Below are 17,895 nucleotides of genomic sequence, written 5' to 3' on the forward strand. Positions count from 1 at the left end.
ACTAGGCAACAACAAATTAAATCCCTTTTAGACAACTTCCTAGACAAAACGTTCCACTGTAATAGTGAAGGTGTAACCTTGGCAGAAGAAAATCTTAACAGTATATTTAACCTCTCAGCTTCCCTATCAAATCTAAAAATCGCAAATAGAAAACCAAAGAAAATTAGCAACAATGAGAAATGGTTTGATGAAGAATGCTAAAATCTAAGAAAGAAATTGAGAAACCTGTCCAACCTAAAACATAGAGACCCGGAAAACCTGAGTCTACGCATTCACTATGGTGAATCACTAAAACAATACAGAAATACACTACGGAAAAAGAAAGAACAGCACGTCAGAAATCAGCTCAATGTAATTGAAGAATCCATAGAATCGAACCACTTCTGGGAAAATTGGAAAACACTAAACAAACAACAACACAAATAATTACCTATCCAAAATGGAGATGTATGGGTAAACCACTTCTCCAATCTTTTTGGCTCTATAATAAAGAACAAACAGCAAAAACATATACATGATCAAATACAAATCTTAGAATCAACTATTAAAGACGACCAGAACCCACTGGATTCTCCAATTACATTGAATGAACTACATGACAAAATAAAAACCCTCCAACCAAAAAAGTCCTGTGGTGTTGATGGTATCCTCAATGAAATTATCAGCATCTTCCCCAATATTTGGAACTAAGGACTGATCAACCCAATCCACAAAGGTGGAGACAAATTTGACCCCAACAACTACCGTGGGATATGCGTCAACAGCAACCATGGGAAAATCCACTGCATTATCATTAACAGCAGACTCGTACATTTCCTCAGTGAAAACAATGTACTGAGCAAATGTCAAATTGGCTTTTTACCAAATTATCATACGACAGACCATGTATTCACCCTGCACACCCTAATTGACAAACAAACAAACCAAAACAAAGGCTAAATCTTCTCATGCTTTGTTGATTTCAAAAAAGCCTTCAACTCAATTTGGCTTGAAGGTCTGCTAAACAAATTGATGGAAAGTGGTGTTGGGGGAAAAACATGCAACATTATAAAATCCATGTACACAAACAACGTGTTAAAATAGGCAAAAACTAACACATTTCTTCCCACAGGGTTGTGGGGTGAGACAGGGATGCAGCTTAAGCCCCACCCTCTTCAACATATATATCAACGAATTGGCGAAGGCACCAGAACAGTCTGCAGCACCAGGCCTCACCCTACTAGAATCTGAAGTCAAATGTCTACTGTTGCTGACGATCTGGTGCCTCTGTCACCAACCAAGGTTGGCCTACAGCAGCATCTAGATATTCTACACTGATTCTGCCAGAACTGGGCCCTGACAGTAACAGTAAATCTCAGTAAGACCAAAATAATGGTGTTCCAAAAAAGGTCCAGTCGCCAGAACCACAAATACAAATTCCATCTATACACCGTTTCCCTAGAGCACACAAAAAAACTATACATAACTTGGCCTAAACATCAACGCCACAGGTATCTTCCACAAAGCTGTGAACGATCTGAGAGACAAGGCAAGAAGGGCCTTCTATGCCATCAAAAGGAACATAATATTCGACACACCAATTAGGATCTGTCTAAAAATACTTAGAATACATAGAACCCATTGTTATTTTATGGTTTTGAGGTCTGGGGTCCGCTCACCAACCAAGAATTCAAAAAATAGGGCAAACACCAAATTGAGACTCTGCATGCAGAATTCTATGTACAGACTCAGTGAGTATATCCTTGCTATTGAGAAAGGCCGCCGTAGGCAGACCTGGCTCTCAACAGAAGACAGGCTATGTGCACACTGCCCACAAAATGAGGTGGAAACTGAGCTGCACTTCCTAACCTCCTGCCCAATGTATGACCATATTAGAGACACATATGTCCCTCAGATTACACAGATACACAAAGAATTTGGAAACAAACCCAATTTTGATAAATTCCCATATCTACTGGGTGAAATACCACAGTGTGCCATCACAGCAGCAAGATTTGTGACCTGTTGCCACAAGAAAATGTCAACCAGTGAAGAACAAACACCGAGAGAGAGAGAGACGGACGGAGAGATTGACAGAGAGAGAGTTTGAGAGAGAGAGAGTTTGAGAGAGAGAGAGTTTGAGAGAGTTTGAGAGAGAGAGAGTTTGAGAGAGAGAGAGTTTGAGAGAGATTGAGGGAGAGATTGAGGGAGAGATTGAGGGAGAGATTGAGGGAGAGATTGACAGAGAGATTGACAGAGAGAGAGGGAGAGATTGACAGAGAGAGAGGGAGAGATTGACAGAGAGAGAGGGAGAGATTGACAGAGAGAGAGGGAGAGATTGACAGAGAGAGAGGGAGAGATTGACAGAGAGAGAGGGAGAGATTGACAGAGAGAGAGGGAGAGTTTGAGAGAGATTGAGGGAGAGATTGACAGAGAGATCGAGGGAGAGATTGACAGAGATTGAGGGAGAGATTGACAGAGAGAGAGTTTGACAGAGAGAGAGAGTTTGAGAGAGATTGAGGGAGAGATTGACAGAGAGAGAGTTTGAGAGAGATTGACAGAGAGAGATTGAGGGAGAGATTGACAGAGAGAGAGTTTGAGAGAGAGAGAGTTTGAGAGAGATTGAGGGAGAGAGAGTTTGAGAGAGAGAGAGAGTTTGAGAGAGATTGAGGGAGAGATTGACAGAGAGAGAGTTTGAGAGAGATTGAGGGAGAGAGAGATTGACAGAGAGAGAGATTGACAGAGAGAGAGATTGACAGAGAGAGAGTTTGAGAGAGAGAGAGATTGACAGAGAGAGAGTTTGAGAGAGATTGAGGGAGAGATTGACAGAGAGAGAGAGTTTGAGAGAGATTGAGGGAGAGATTGACAGAGAGAGAGAGTTTGAGAGAGATTGAGGGAGAGAGAGTTTGAGAGAGATTGAGGGAGAGATTGACAGAGAGAGAGTTTGAGAGAGATTGAGGGAGATTGAGGGAGAGATTGACAGAGAGAGAGTTTGAGAGAGAGAGAGATTGACATAGAGAGAGTTTGAGAGAGATTGAGGGAGAGATTGACAGAGAGAGAGAGTTTGAGAGAGATTGAGGGAGAGATTGACAGAGAGAGAGTTTGAGAGAGATTGAGGGAGAGATTGACAGAGAGAGAGTTTGAGAGAGATTGAGGGAGATTGAGGGAGAGATTGACAGAGAGAGAGTTTGAGAGAGAGAGAGTTTGAGAGAGATTGAGGGAGAGATTGACAGAGAGAGAGTTTGAGAGAGAGAGAGTTTGAGAGAGAGAGAGTTTGAGAGATTGAGGAAGAGATTGAGAGAGAGAGAGTTTGAGAGAGAGAGAGTTTGAGAGAGAGAGAGTTTGAGAGCGAGATTGACAGAGAGAGAGATTGACAGAGAGAGAGATTGACAGAGAGCGAGATTGACAGAGAGAGAGATTGACAGAGAGAGAGATTGACAGAGAGAGAGTTTGAGAGAGAGAGAGTTTGAGAGAGAGAGAGATTGACAGAGAGAGAGTTTGAGAGAGAGATTGACAGAGAGAGAGATTGACAGAGAGAGAATTTGAGAGAGAGAGACAGAGAGACAGGTAGAGACAGAGAGACAGAGAGAGACAGAGAGAGACAGAGAGAGACAGAGAGACAGAGAGACAGAGAGAGACAGAGAGAGACAGAGAGAGATGAAAGTCTTCCAGACTTGGATCTGGGTCAGAGCTGACTTTCTGTACAGGGTCTTCTTTCTGACTATTCTAGAATGATTGTCTCTGGACAGTGGCGCCAGATCAATACAGGACTGTTCTATGATAGACAGTGATCAAAATTCTTTAAAGTATGAGAGACTGGTATTATTCAGAATTAATGAAGCACACCGTGAGAGAATGCTGGCTCTACCTGAGATGGAATGTTCCTCCTGCCACTCCAACCTTTTTCCCCTTAGTCCTCCTCATCATCCATTTCCTCTGAAAGTTCAAGAGCGACGATGTGTTTCTCAGTCAACAGTCAGCTCGTCTTTTTTCACTTCTCCCTCTCTCTCTCTCTGTTTCTGAGAGTGCTCCTATTAGATTAGCCCGCATGGTGAGCTAGGTAAACTCCTGGTCCAAATTGCATTAGGACCTGCATTATGAGCAGTTATGTCTTCATAAGCCTCCCAGCTAGCACATTTGGTTTCTTGGAAGTTGTGGGAATATATGTTTTTGGTTGTGGGAAAGAAGCCATACATTTCCTGACCTGTAAAATGCAACGCTTTTTCAACGTTCTGAGAACAGAAGTGAAAATTTCACCTGCTCTGGGATCGTTAATTTTTATCTTGCAGGGAAGTTCTGAGACTGTTTTACTCTGGTTCACTTAAAGTTTTCCTGGGATGTTTTGTTAATGCTCTGAGAACTGAAATTATAGTTTATTTGAAGGTAATTAAATCGCATTCTGAGAACATTCTCTAAATGTTGTGAAAATTTTGTTATGGATATTGTTGAACGTTTTCTTAACACTCTAAGAACAAAATGTGAAGGTTATTTGGAGGTTTTTAAATTCTTCCTTAAAACTTTCGCTGAATGTTTCAATAAGACTTTTAATCGCACTGCTAGCTTATGTTGGGTTAACTTTTTTGATCTCCAAGCACAGATACAGTAAGACACGGGAAATGTATTTACTTCCAGCATTAATCATGCGTTATTTCTTACATTTTGTATTGTGACACAGCAGTGAAATTCAAACTTATGATCTTCTGTTCCATGTCCCTGGAATTCTTCCACTGCTTGTGGGTGTATGTGTGGGTATGTGTCTGTGCATATGAATGGGAGAATGAAGGAGGGTGAATATGTATAGGAGGGCGGGAGAGACTGGTTGTGTGGAGGCATAGGGTAAATGTTGTGTGTGAATGAAGCAGAATGGATGAGTTTGTGGATGTATAGAGGGCTGTAAATGTGTTTGCGAAGAAGAGAGGGGGGGACGGATGTTGGGATAAACTGGGCCTGGGTGGGTAAGGGAGGGCAAGGAAGGGAAGCGGTGATGAGCTTGGCTTGGGTGGGGGGGGCAAGAGTGGGTAAGGATGGGAGGATGGGACAAGCTTGGCTTTGGGGTCAAGGGGGAGTAAAGATAGGAGGTGGGGATAGGCTTGGTGTGGGTGGGGTAAAGCGGGGAGAACAGGGAGGGGGTGGTGGAGCGGGATGGATTTGGTTTGGGAGAGAGAGAAGGAAGAACTTAATCATACTACAATGTAATTGTATTTGTATTTTTTATGACTGGTAAACTCATTAAAAAATAAACAAGAGTTCTGGACAGATTAGGAAAGGATGTCGAATCATTATTATTCCTTGCATGTCATTACAACTAAGATTTAATGGTGGTTATTGGTGAGAATGGAGAGAGGCTATGTCTGGGGGATTGAGATGGGGTGACTGGGAGGGCATCAAACACTTCTCTGAGGTGTACGTGGGGCCTCCACTCATCCCATTTCAGTAGACCCCACCAGCCACTATACTTTAATTTATAAGGTAATACAAACCAACCACAGTACTTAATTAAGTGGTAGTCTTTCTTCAAAAGTATGTACAATGTATGTACAATGTATATATCCACAGTTTCTTTTGTACGTTAGGAGAGGAGTCAGAGATAAAAGGCATAAAAAGGTACCTCAAGTACAAAGATGTACTTTGCTTAGTTTTTTTGTTAAATGTCTGCTCAGCACTCATGCTCACACACTCTATACTGTATATGTAATGTATACAATAACTATGTACAGTGGGGCAAAAAAGTATTTAGTCAGCCACCAATTGTGCAAGTTCTCCGACTTAGAAAGATGAGAGAGGCCTGTAAATTTCATCATAGGTACACTTCAACTATGACAGACAAAATTAGAAAAAAAAATCCAGAAAATCACATTGTAGGATTTTTAATGAATTTATTTGCAAATTATGGTGGAAAATAAGTATTTGGTCAATAACAAAAGTTTATCTCAGCCCAGCCTTATTCTACAACTGATTAAATTGTTTTTTTCCCCCTCATCAATCTATACGCAATACCCCATAATGACACAGCAAAAAAAAACTGAAATATCACATTTACATACATTTTCAGACCCTTACTCAGTACTTTGTTGAAGCACCTTTGGCAGAGATTACAGCCTCAAGTCTTCTTCGGTATGACGCTACGTTAAACCTGAGCGATTAAGCTAACAGCTAGCCTGTTTTGTGAACTGTTCATCCACCGCACAGATAATTTAGATTTGTCTTTTGTGCAGCTGTTATTTCTGCAGTAGTTAATGCCAGCGAATCGTCTCCCTGTGTAGTGCGGTTGAACACTCCTCTCACAAACAGGTTGCCTAAACAAAGACTTGTAGCAGCTCTGAGTGACAGGCTGACTGAACATATTCCCTGCTCCTGTTCCTCTCCATCAACTCCACACAAATAAATCATCAGGCACACCGCTAATTTCAATCAAACACCTCCACATTACCAATTATACAGTAATGGCTCCGTGTGTGTTTATCAAATGTATTTGTCACATGCGCTGAATACAACAGTGAAATGCTTACTTACAAGCCCTTAACCAACAATGTAGTTTTAAGTATAAAAGAATATATATAAAAAAGAAGAAAATTGAAAAATAACTAATATTTAAAGAGCAACAATAAAATAACAAGGCTATATTTATTTTATTTAACTAGGCAAGTCAGTTATAAACAAATTCTTATTTACAATGATGGCCTAAGAACAGTTGGTCAGCCCAGGGATTCGCTCTAGCAACCTTTCGGTTAATGGCCCAACGCTCTATTCACTAGGCTACCTGCCTGCAGAGGGTAGTGGTACAGAGTCAATGTGCGGGGGCACAGGTTGGTCAAGTTGAGGTACAGGTTAGTCGAGGTTAGTCGAGTTGAAGGTAGCAGAGAGAACAGCCTATGACTAGGACGGCTGGAGTTTTTGTCAATTTGTAGGGCCTGACACTGCCTGGTATAGAGGTCATGGATGGCAGGAAGCTTGGCCCCAGTGATGTACTGGGCCGTACGCACTATCCTCTGTAGTGCCTTGCGGTTCGGTGGCCGAGCAGTTGCCATAACAGGTGGTTATGCAACCAGTCAGGATGCTCTCGATGGTACATTTGTATAACTTTTTGAGGATCTGAGGACCCATGCCAAATCTTTTCAGTGTCGTTAGGGGGAATAGGCGTTGTTTTGCCCTCTTCATGACTGTCTTGGTTTGTTTGGATCATGATAGTTCGTTGGACACCAAGGAACTTGAAACTCTCAATCTTCTCCACTATAGACCCATTGATGAGAATGGGTGCGTGCTCGGTCGTCCTTTTCCTGTAGTCCACAATCATCTCCTTTGTCTTGATCACGTTGAGGTATAGGTTGTTTTCCTTGCACCACACTGCCAGGTCTCTGACCTCCTCCCTCAAATCAAATCAAAGTTTATTTGTCACGTGCGCCGAATACAACAGGTGTAGACCTTACAGTGAAATGCTTACTTACAGGCTCTAACCAATAGTGCGAGAAAAAAAAGGTATGTGTATGTGTAGGTAAGTAAAGAAATAAAACAACAGTAAAAATACATTTGAAAATAACAGTAGCAAGGCTATATACAAACACCGGTTAGTCAGGCTGATTGAGGTAGTATGTACATGTAGGTATGGTTAAAGTGACTATGTATATATGATGAACAGAGAGTAGCAGTAGCGTAAAAGAGGGGTTGGCGGGTGGTGGGTGGCGGGACACAACGCAGATAGCCCAGTTAGCCACTGTGCGGGAGCACTGGTTGGTCGGCCCAATTGAGGTAGTATGTACATGAATGTATAGTTAAAGTGAATATGCATATATGATAAACAGAGAGTAGCAGCAGCGTAAAAGAGGGGTTGGGGGGGCACACAATGCAAATAGTCCGGGTAACCATTTGGTTACCTGTTCAGGAGTCTTATGCCTTTTTGTCCTAAACTTGGCACTCCGGTACCGCTTGCCATGCGGTAGAAGAGAGAACAGTCTATGACTGGGGTGGCTGGGGTCTTTGACAACTTTTAGGGCCTTCCGCTGACACCGCTTGGAGTAGAGGTCCTGGATGGCAGGCAGCTTAGCACCAGTGATGTACTGGGCCGTATGCACTACCCTCTGAAGTGCCTTGAGGTCGGAGGCCAAGCAATTGCCGTACCAGGCAGTGATGCAACCGGTCAGGATGCTCTCGATGTTGCAGCTGTAGAACTTTTTGAGGATCTCAGGACCCATGCCAAATCTTTTTAGTTTCCTGAGGGGGAATAGGCTTTGTCGTGCCCTCTTCACGACTGTCTTGGTGTGTTTGGACTATTCTAGTTTGTTGTTGATGTGGACACCAAGGAACTTGAAGCTCTCAACCTGCTCCACTACAGCCCCGTCGATGAGAATGGGGGCATGCTCAGTGCTCCTTTTCCTGTCGTCCAAAATCATCTCCTTAGTCTTGGTTACATTGAGGAATAGGTTGTTATTCTGGCACCCCTCTCTGACCTCCTCCCTATAGGGACCAACCACTGTTGTGTCGTCTGCAAACTTAATGATGGTGTTGGAGTCGTGCCTGGCCATGCAGTCGTGGGTGAACAGGGAGTACAGGAGGGGACTGAGCACGCACCCATGGGGAGCTCCAGTGTTGAGGATCAGCGTGGCAGATGTGTTGCTACCTACCCTCACCACCTGGGGGCGGCCCGTCAGGAAGTCCAGGATCCAGTTGCAGAGGGAGGTGTTTAGTCCCAGGTTCCTTAGCTTAGTGATGAGCTTTGAGGGTACTATGGTGTTGAACGCTGAGTTGCAGTCAATGAATAGCATTCTCACATAGGTGTTCCTTTTGTCCAGGTGGGAAAGGGCAGTGTGGAGTGCAATAGAGATTGCATCATCTGTCGATTTGTTTGGGCGGTATGCAAATTGGAGAGGGTCTAGGGTTTCTGGGATAATGGTGTTGATGTGAGCCATAACCAGCCTTTCAAAGCACTTCATGGCTACGGATGTGAGTGCTACGGGTCTGTAGTCATTTAGGCAGGTTGCCTTTGTGTTCTTGGGCACAGGGACTATGGTGGTCTGCTTGAAACATGTTGGTATTATAGACTCAATCAGGAACATGTTGAAAATGTCAGTGAAGACACCTACCAGTTGGTCAGCACATGCTCGGAGCACACATCCTGGTAATCCGTCTGGCCCCGCAGCCTTATGTACGTTGACCTGTTTAAAAGTCTTACTCACATCGGCTACGGAGAGCGTGATCACACAGTTGTCCGGAACAGCTGATGCTCTCATGCATGCCTCAGTGTTGCTTGCTTCGAAGCGAGCATAGAAGTGATTTAGCTTGTCTAGTAGGCTCATGTCACTGGGCAGCTCGCGACTGTGCTTCCCTATGTAGTCTGTAATAGTTTGCAAGCCCTGCCACATCCGACGAGCGTCGAAGCCGGTGTAGTATGATTCAATCATAGCCCTGTATTGACGCTTTGCCTGTTTGATGGTTCGTCACTAGGGCTTAGCGCGATTTCTTGTAAGCTTCCGGGTTAGAGTGCCGCTCCTTGAAAACAGCAGCTCTACCCTTTAGCTCAGTGCGAATGTTTCCTGTAATCCATGGCTTCTGGTTGGGGTATGTACGTACAGTCACTGTGGGGACGACTTCCTCGATGCACTTATTGATAAAGCCAGTGACTGATGTGGTGTATTCCTCAATGTCATCGGAAGAATCCCGGATCATGTTCCAGTCTGTGATAGGAAAACAGTCCTGTAGTTTAGCATCTGCTTCATCTGACCACTTTTTTATAGACCGAGTCACTGGTGCGTCCTGCTTTAATTTTTGCTTGTAAGCAGGAATCAGGAGGATAGAGTTGTGGTCAGATTTACCAAATGGAGGGTGAGGGAGAGCTTTGTACGCGTCTCTGTGTGTGGAGTACAGGTGATATATATTTTTTCCCCCTCTGGTTGCACATTTAACATGCTGATAGAGATTTGTAGACATGATTTAAGTTTCCCTGCATTAAAGTCTCCAGCCACTAGGAGCGCCGCCTCTGGATGAGTGGTTTCCTGTTTGCTTATTTCCTTATACAGCTGGCTGAGTGCAGTCTTAGTGCCAGCATCTGTTTGTGGTGGTAAATAAACAGCCACGAAAAGTATAGCTGAGAACTCTCTAGGCAAGTAGTGTGGCCTGCAATTTATCACAATATACTCTACTTCAGGCGAGCAAAATCTAGAGACTTCCTTAGATTTCGTGCACCAGCTGTTGTTAACAAAAATGCACAGACCGCCCCCCCTCGTCTTACCGGAGTGTGCTGTTCTTTCCTGCCGGTGCAGCGTATATCCCGCTAGCTGAATATCCATGTCGTCATTCAGCCACGATTCCGTGAAACATAGGCTATTACAGTTTTTGATGTCCCGTTGGTAGGATATTCGTGATCATACCTCATCTAATTTATTGTCCAATGATTGCATGTTGGTGAGTAATATTTAAGGTAACGGCAGCTTTCCTACTCGTCTTCTGCGGGTCCTGACGAGGCATCCGGCTCTTCGTCCTCTGTACCTGCGTCGCTTCCTCTTGCGAATAAGTGGGATGTCGGCCCTGCCGGGTGTTTGGAGGCTCCGGAACTGGGGATCGTCGATGGAGGCTCCGGACTGGAGATCGCCACTGGAGATCACGGCTGGAGGCTCCAGACGGGGATCATCGCTGGAGGCTCTGGACTGTGGCCCGCCGTTGGAGGTTCCGGACTGTGGCCCGTCGTTGGAGGTTCCAGACTGTGGCCCGTCATAGGAGGTTTCGAACTGTGGCCCGTCATAGGAGGTTCCGAACTGTGGCCCGTCATAGGAGGTTCCGAACTGTGGCCCGTCGTTGGAGGTTCCGGACTGTGGCCCGTCGTTGGAGGTTCCGGACTGTGGCCCGTCGTTGGAGGTTCCGGACTGTGGCCCGTCGTTGGAGGTTCTGGACTGTGGCCCGTCGTTGGAGGTTCCGGACTGTGAAACGACGCCGGAAGCTTTGGACTGGTTACTGTCGCCGGAAGCTCTGGACTGGGTACTGTCGCCGGAAGCTCTGAACTGGGTACTGTCGCCGGAAGCTCTGGACTGGGTCCTGTCGCCGGAAGCTCTGGACTGGGTACTGTCGCCGGAAGCTCTGGACTGGGTACTGTCGCCGGAAGCTCTGGACTGGGTACTGTCGCCAGAAGCTCTGGACTATGGAAGCGCACTGGAATCCTGATGCGTGGTGCCGGAACTGGTTGTACCGTCTGAGGACACACACCTCAGGGCGAGTGCGGGGAAGAGGCACAGGCCGTACTGGACTGTGGAAGCGCACTGGAGGCTGATGCGTGGTGCCGGAACTGGTGGTACCGGGCTGGGGACACGCACCTCAGGGCGAGTGCGGGGAGGAGGCACAGGATACACTGGGCCATAGAGACGCATTGGAGCTCTGGAACGTAGATCTGGCTCAATGCGTCCTGGCTGCATGCCCAACTGGAGACGCCGTGCGCATTTCTGAGGTGCCTGACCAGTCACACGCTCCCCACGGTAAGCACGAGGAGTTGGCTCATGTCTCCAACCTGACTCAGCCAATCTCTTCGTGTGCCCCCCCAAAAAAAATGTATTGGGGCTGCCTCTCGTGCTTGCCTTGTTTGTATTTCTCCTCGTAATATCGCCGTTCCGCTTTCGCTGCCTTTATTTCTTCCTTCGGACGGCGATACTCCCCCGCCTGCGTCCAGGGTCCTGCTCCATCCAGTACATCCTCCCAGGTCCATTTTTCCATAAAACGCTGCACCTCCTTTTCACGCTGCTTGGTCCTTTTGTGGTGGGTTCTTCTGTCATGGCCGTCAAAAGGAGGAGACCAAGGCGCAGTGTGGTATGCGTACATTCGTACATAGACAAGAACCCACAAATACCCAAGGGAAAATGGCTACCTAAATATGGTCCCCAATAAGAGACAACGATAAACAGCTGCCTCTGATTGGGAACCATATCAGGCCACCATAGACATATATATACCTAGACCTACAAAACCCCTAGATATACAAAAACCCTAGACAAGACGAAACTAGCATACCCACCCTAGTCACACCCTGACCTAACCAAAATAATAAAGAAAACATAGATAACTAAGGTCAGGGCGTGACAATGACCAGCATTTTAATGGACTAATATGTTATATGCCAGTTTGTGTGTTGTGTGTGTGTATGAATTTGTGAGTGTGTGTGTGTTTCATTCTCTCCCTGTAAAATTAGCATGGTGACCCACGAAGCCCAGCTAGCACAAAATGTGCTGATAATCATATATTTCATAGCGAGAGTGTTGTTGGCATATGATTATTTTGCGTACAACCTTCCCACATCTTTCTGGGAAGGGTACCAGTTGCTCGGCTTTGGAACATTCTCAGCACATTTAAGGAACTTAAACATATATTTTCTTGGCGTTTAATTATTTTAACAGAACGCTTCCTGAAAGTTCAAACATGGATACACTTAAATCTTCTTCTTAATAGGGGGCGCCATTTCCAATTTGGGAAAAAATAGTGGCCTCGTACTCTGTTCTAGATCATATGATATGCATATTATTATTTACTATTGGATAGAAAACACTCTGAAGTTTCTAAAACTGTTTGAATTATATCTGTGAGTAAAACAGAACTCATTTGGCAGGCAAACTTCCAAACCGGAAGTGAAAATTCTGAAATGGGTCTCTGTGAAAGGCTTCGCCTATTCAATTGCCTTGTATTTATGGATATGTATGGACGTCATACGCCTTCCACTAGATGTCAACAGGCAGTAGAACGTTGAATGAGGTGTCTAGCCTGATGTGGGACCGAATGAGAGCTTTTGGAGTGACAGGTCAGCCATATTGGCAGTATTTTGCTGCGCACTAGGGTTTGTCACATTGTTTTCTGCAATGCGTTAGGTAGACACGAAGAAATGCTCCGTCTGGGACGTTATTGGATTGATTTCTGAAAAACATCCTAAAGATGGATTATCAACTGAGTTTGACCAGTTTATTCGACTATTATTATGACTTTTTGAATTTTTCGTTCATGCGTAAAATCTTCATGGACACGTGAGCTCCACTATGCTAGCCAAAGTTGCTAATTCGACAGAAGAAATGGACATTCTAAAACAAAACAATGATTTATTGTGGAACTAGGACTCCTTGCACTGCATTCTGATGAAAGATCATCAAAGGTAAGAGAATATTTATGATGTTATTTCCTATTTTTGTTGAATATGTTGACTCCAACATGGCGGAGAATGGCTGAGCGCTGTCTCAGATTATTGTATGCTGTGCTTTTTACTAAAGTTATTTTTTTTTAAATCTAACACAGCGGTTGCATTAAGAACCAGTGTATCTTTAATTATATGTCCAACGTGTATTTTTCAGCAAAGTTTATGATGAGTTTTTCTGTTAGATTACGTGACAATCTAAAATTTCTCCGGACAATTTGGAGCATTTTGGCGCCATGTTCACAATGTAAAACCAGGATTTGTAGCTATAAATATGCACATTTTCGAACAAAACATAAATGTATTGTATAACATGATGTTATAAGACTGTCATCTGATGAAGTTGTTCAAAAGTTAGTGATTATTTTTATCTCTATTTGTGGGTTTTGTGAAAGCTATCTTTGCGGTGAAAAAATGGCGTTGTGTTTTGGGCTATTGTGGTGAGCTAACATAAATATATGTTGTGTTTTCGCTGTAAAACATTAAAAAAATCGGACATGTTGGCTGGATTCACAAGATGTTTATCTTTAATTATGTGTATGACATGTATTTTTCATAAATGTTTTATGATGAGTATTTCTTTATTTCACGTTGCTCTCTGTAATTATTCCGGCTGTTTTGGAGCCATTTATGATCATGGCACCAATGTAAAACCAGGATTTGTAGCTATAAATATGCACATTTTCAAACAAAACATAAATGTATTGTATAACATGATGTTATAAGACTGTCATCTGATGAAGTTGTTCAAAGGTTAGTGATTATTCTTATCTCTATTTGTGGGTTTTGTGAAAGCTATCTTTGCTGTGAAAAAATGGCTGTGTTTTTTTGGATATGGTGGTGAGCTAGCATAAATATATGTTGTGTTTTCGCTGTAAAACATTTAAAAAATCGGACATATTGGTTGGATTCACAAGATGTTTATCTTTCATTTGCTGTATTGGACTTGTGATTTCATGAAATTATATTATATGATATTCCCTGTGGCGCTAGGCTAGGCTATGCTAGTCAGCGTTTCTGATGAGGAGGATCCCGGATCCGGGAGGGGGGGTCGGTAGAGGTTATTAATTTAAATGTCGGTAATGTTCTAGAAATGTTCTCCAACTGGTTTGTCATTGGAAATGTTCTCAAATAGTTCAGGGAACCTTATTAAGAAACAACGGGGGGGGGGGGGGGGGGGGCTTCTATGGGCTAACTGCTACTAAATGTATTGAATAGCAGAGTCATACATGGAAAAACAGATCAAAAACAGATAAAAATACATGAAAAGGATCAGGATTTTAATTTTAATTTTTTTAAGTACCCATATTGAACACATTTTTGGGGGTACTAAACTACTTCCACTAACCTACTTCCACTATGCTACTTCCACTAAACTACTTCCACTATGCTACTTCCACTATGCTACTTCCACTAACTACTTCCACTAAACTACTTCCACTATGCTACTTCCACTAAACTACTTCCACTAAGCAACTTCCACTAAACTACTTCCACTAAACTACTTCCACTATGCTACTTCCACTAAACTACTTCCACTAAACTACTTCCACTAAACGACTTCCACTATACTACTTCCACTATGCTATTTCCACTATGCTACTTCCACTATGCTACTTCCACTAAACTACTTCCACTATGCTACTTCCACTATGCTACTTCCACTAAACTACTTCCACTAAGCAACTTCCACTATGCTACTTCCACTATGCTACTTCCACTATGCTACTTCCACTAAACTACTTCCACTAAGCAACTTCCACTATGCTCCTTCCACTAAACTACTTCCACTATGCTACTTCCACTATGCTACTTCCACTAAACTACTTCCACTATGCTACTTCCACTATGCTACTTCCACTAAGCAACTTCCACTAAACTACTTCCACTAAGCAACTTCCACTAAACTACTTCCACTAAACTACTTCCACTAAACTACTTCCATTAAACTACTTTCACTAAACTACTTTGGCCTGATTGCCAAGCGTCACGTCTGGAGTAAACCTGGTACCATCCCTACGGTGAAGCATGGTGGTGACAGAATCATGCTGTGGGGATGTTTTTAAGCGACAGATAATGGGAGAATAGTCAGGATCGAAGCAAAGATCAACAGGGCAAATTACAGGGAGATGAAAACCTGCTCCAGAGCTCTCAGGACCTCAGACTGCAAGCAATGACTACATCAAGCTTGTGACTCTACACATTTGTTGGATGCATTTACTCTTTGTTTTGGTTGTTTCAGATGATTTTGTGCCCAATATAAATTAATGGTAAATAATGTATTGTGTTATTGTGGAGTCACTTTTATTGTAAATAAGAATAGAATATGTTTCTAAACACTTCTACATGAATGATGATGCTACCATGATTACGGATAATCCTGAATTAATCGTGATTAATGATGAGTAAGAAAGTTAGATGCAAAAAATGTTCATGCCCAGCATAAGAAACAATGCCTTCTTTTGCAACTGGTATGAATCATAGTCGCACACCTAATGTGGCCTAGCCCATGGGCCTATATGTTTTAATAAGGTTTGTATCACAACTAAAGTGTCCAAATAACTTCTTAAAATGAAGCACATTAATCCACTTTATAAGGGGTGTAGAGCCTAACTGGCATTCATGCAGCGCGTGAGTTTCAAGTTTGGAGAAAATAATTTTCACCATAAAAATGCACCTATATAATAAAAGCATTACATGCATAATTGCATTTGCGGTCACTTTTGATACTTGTGTTTTCTGCTAATGGAACTTTCATGCTTATATCCTACTTCCACGTGTGCATTGCTGCGCTTATAATGTGTGTGAAGAAATAGCCTAATAGTGTATCAACATTTCAAGCTAAACGTTCTGATCTGTTGTGTCAGCCACAATGCATAAAAACGTTCTTGGGATGCTAGTGGTTGTATTCACTTGGCATCTATCGCATCCCACAACTGTCCCAGACTAAGTTTGGAATATTTATTTCTCGCACAGAATAGGTCGACTTTTGTACTATGGGGATAGTAGATTGACATAGACTAGTGGTTTTGCTGTTCGTTGGGCCTACTCATCTTGTTGGCTGTCGAAAAGTAAATGTTCTTCTTGGAATTGAATAAGGACGCATGTAGTTTCATCCCGTCTATCTTCACTTGTAGCCTGTGAGAAACACCCGATCAGGTAGCACACTCAGGGAGAAGGGCACAACCCAGCAATCCAGGCACAAAAAACAGGCATGGATTTGTTTTAGGGTGCATTACGGCCACAAAGGGGATGCCACTGTGAAATTCGAGGCATTAGCTAGTGCTTGTCAAATTGTGAATGAGAGACTATTGGAGTGTGTACCACCTTCACAAAAAACTAAGCAGAGCTCATGCATTTCAAGCTAATTTTCCCAAATCAGCATTAGAGTCGCATCATGCCGCCTTACAATGTATTAAAAATCATTTGTATAACAAATAAATTCATATTAATAACTCTAAATTAAGCATATAGGAGTACCTATTTCTTTTTTAACCTCTCAACACAGAATTGCCGCGTGTGAGCACACAAATATTAATATTTGATTCAGCTTTGTTCAGTTGCTATAACATAATATAAAATAATGCCATGGAATAATAAGCAATTCCTGTCTGCTAAATGAACTAGTGTAGCCCAGCCATTTGGCATAGCCATATCAGGACCTAACATAAGGACCAACTCAGAGTATGCTATTCTGTTCTTCTGAAATAGACAACATTTTCTTCATATCACGCTTCTTTAGAACTGTCTAAAATAAATAATGGATTTATTGTAAAGGTGTAGGCTATATTACATGTTTTTATTAGACTTTTTTGGCTTGTAGGCCATGTGTGGAAGCCAGGAGATGCTAAATGTGTTGAAGTTAATTAACGGTCAATTACGGTGAGACCGACAGTTATTTGCGTGACAATTTCCTGACCGCCACAGCCTTATTCATAACAGACTTTTTCCAACATAACATTGGTACAGCAGATCCCCTAATTGTATGGGACACTTTTAAATGTGCCTTCAGAGGCCATGCAATTCAATACTCATCTTTTAAACAAAAGCAATATAGGTCAAAAGAGTTCATATCAACATAGAAAATAGATGGAGTACTCATAAATATCAATAAAAACTGTACAATAGAAGCACAGAATAAGTTAGAGGAAAAACAAAAATAACTGTACGAAATTATTCAAGAAAGATCAAGTGTAATATATTATAAAAAATAAATCAAACTGGATGGAATATGGAGAAAAATTCACGAAATTACTTTTGAATCTTCAACATAGAAATGCTCCAATTTCTTTTTACTGAAACTTGTTATAAATGACAGTCACCCATGATTCATCAAACTATATTTTGAAAGTAGAAGCAAAGTACTTTAAGCATATATTTTCATTTGAGTTTCCTCCTTCTTCACTAACCACAGTTAGTTGCAAGGATTTTTTTCCTATTGATAATGTGAAATTAACAGCTGTACGGAAAGACTCATGTGAAAGCCAAATTACAGAGATGGAACTTCTTTATGCAATTAAAGACATTAAATCCGGGAAAACTCCAGGGCTGGATGGCATACCAGTTTAGATATATCGAACCTTATTTGATGTACTCGGAGGACCGTTATTAGCATGTTTCAACCACTCCTATAAAAATGGTAGATTATCAGATATTCATCAAGAAGGTCTGATTTCACAATTACTGAAACAGGACCCAGGGGTAAATATAAAGATCCAGTCCATGAAAAAATTTGGAGGCCCCTTATACTTCAGTGTTGTGATGAA

Source organism: Salvelinus alpinus, chromosome 20 (genome assembly GCF_045679555.1).
Source record: "Salvelinus alpinus chromosome 20, SLU_Salpinus.1, whole genome shotgun sequence".
Classification (NCBI taxonomy): Eukaryota; Metazoa; Chordata; class Actinopteri; order Salmoniformes; family Salmonidae; genus Salvelinus; species Salvelinus alpinus.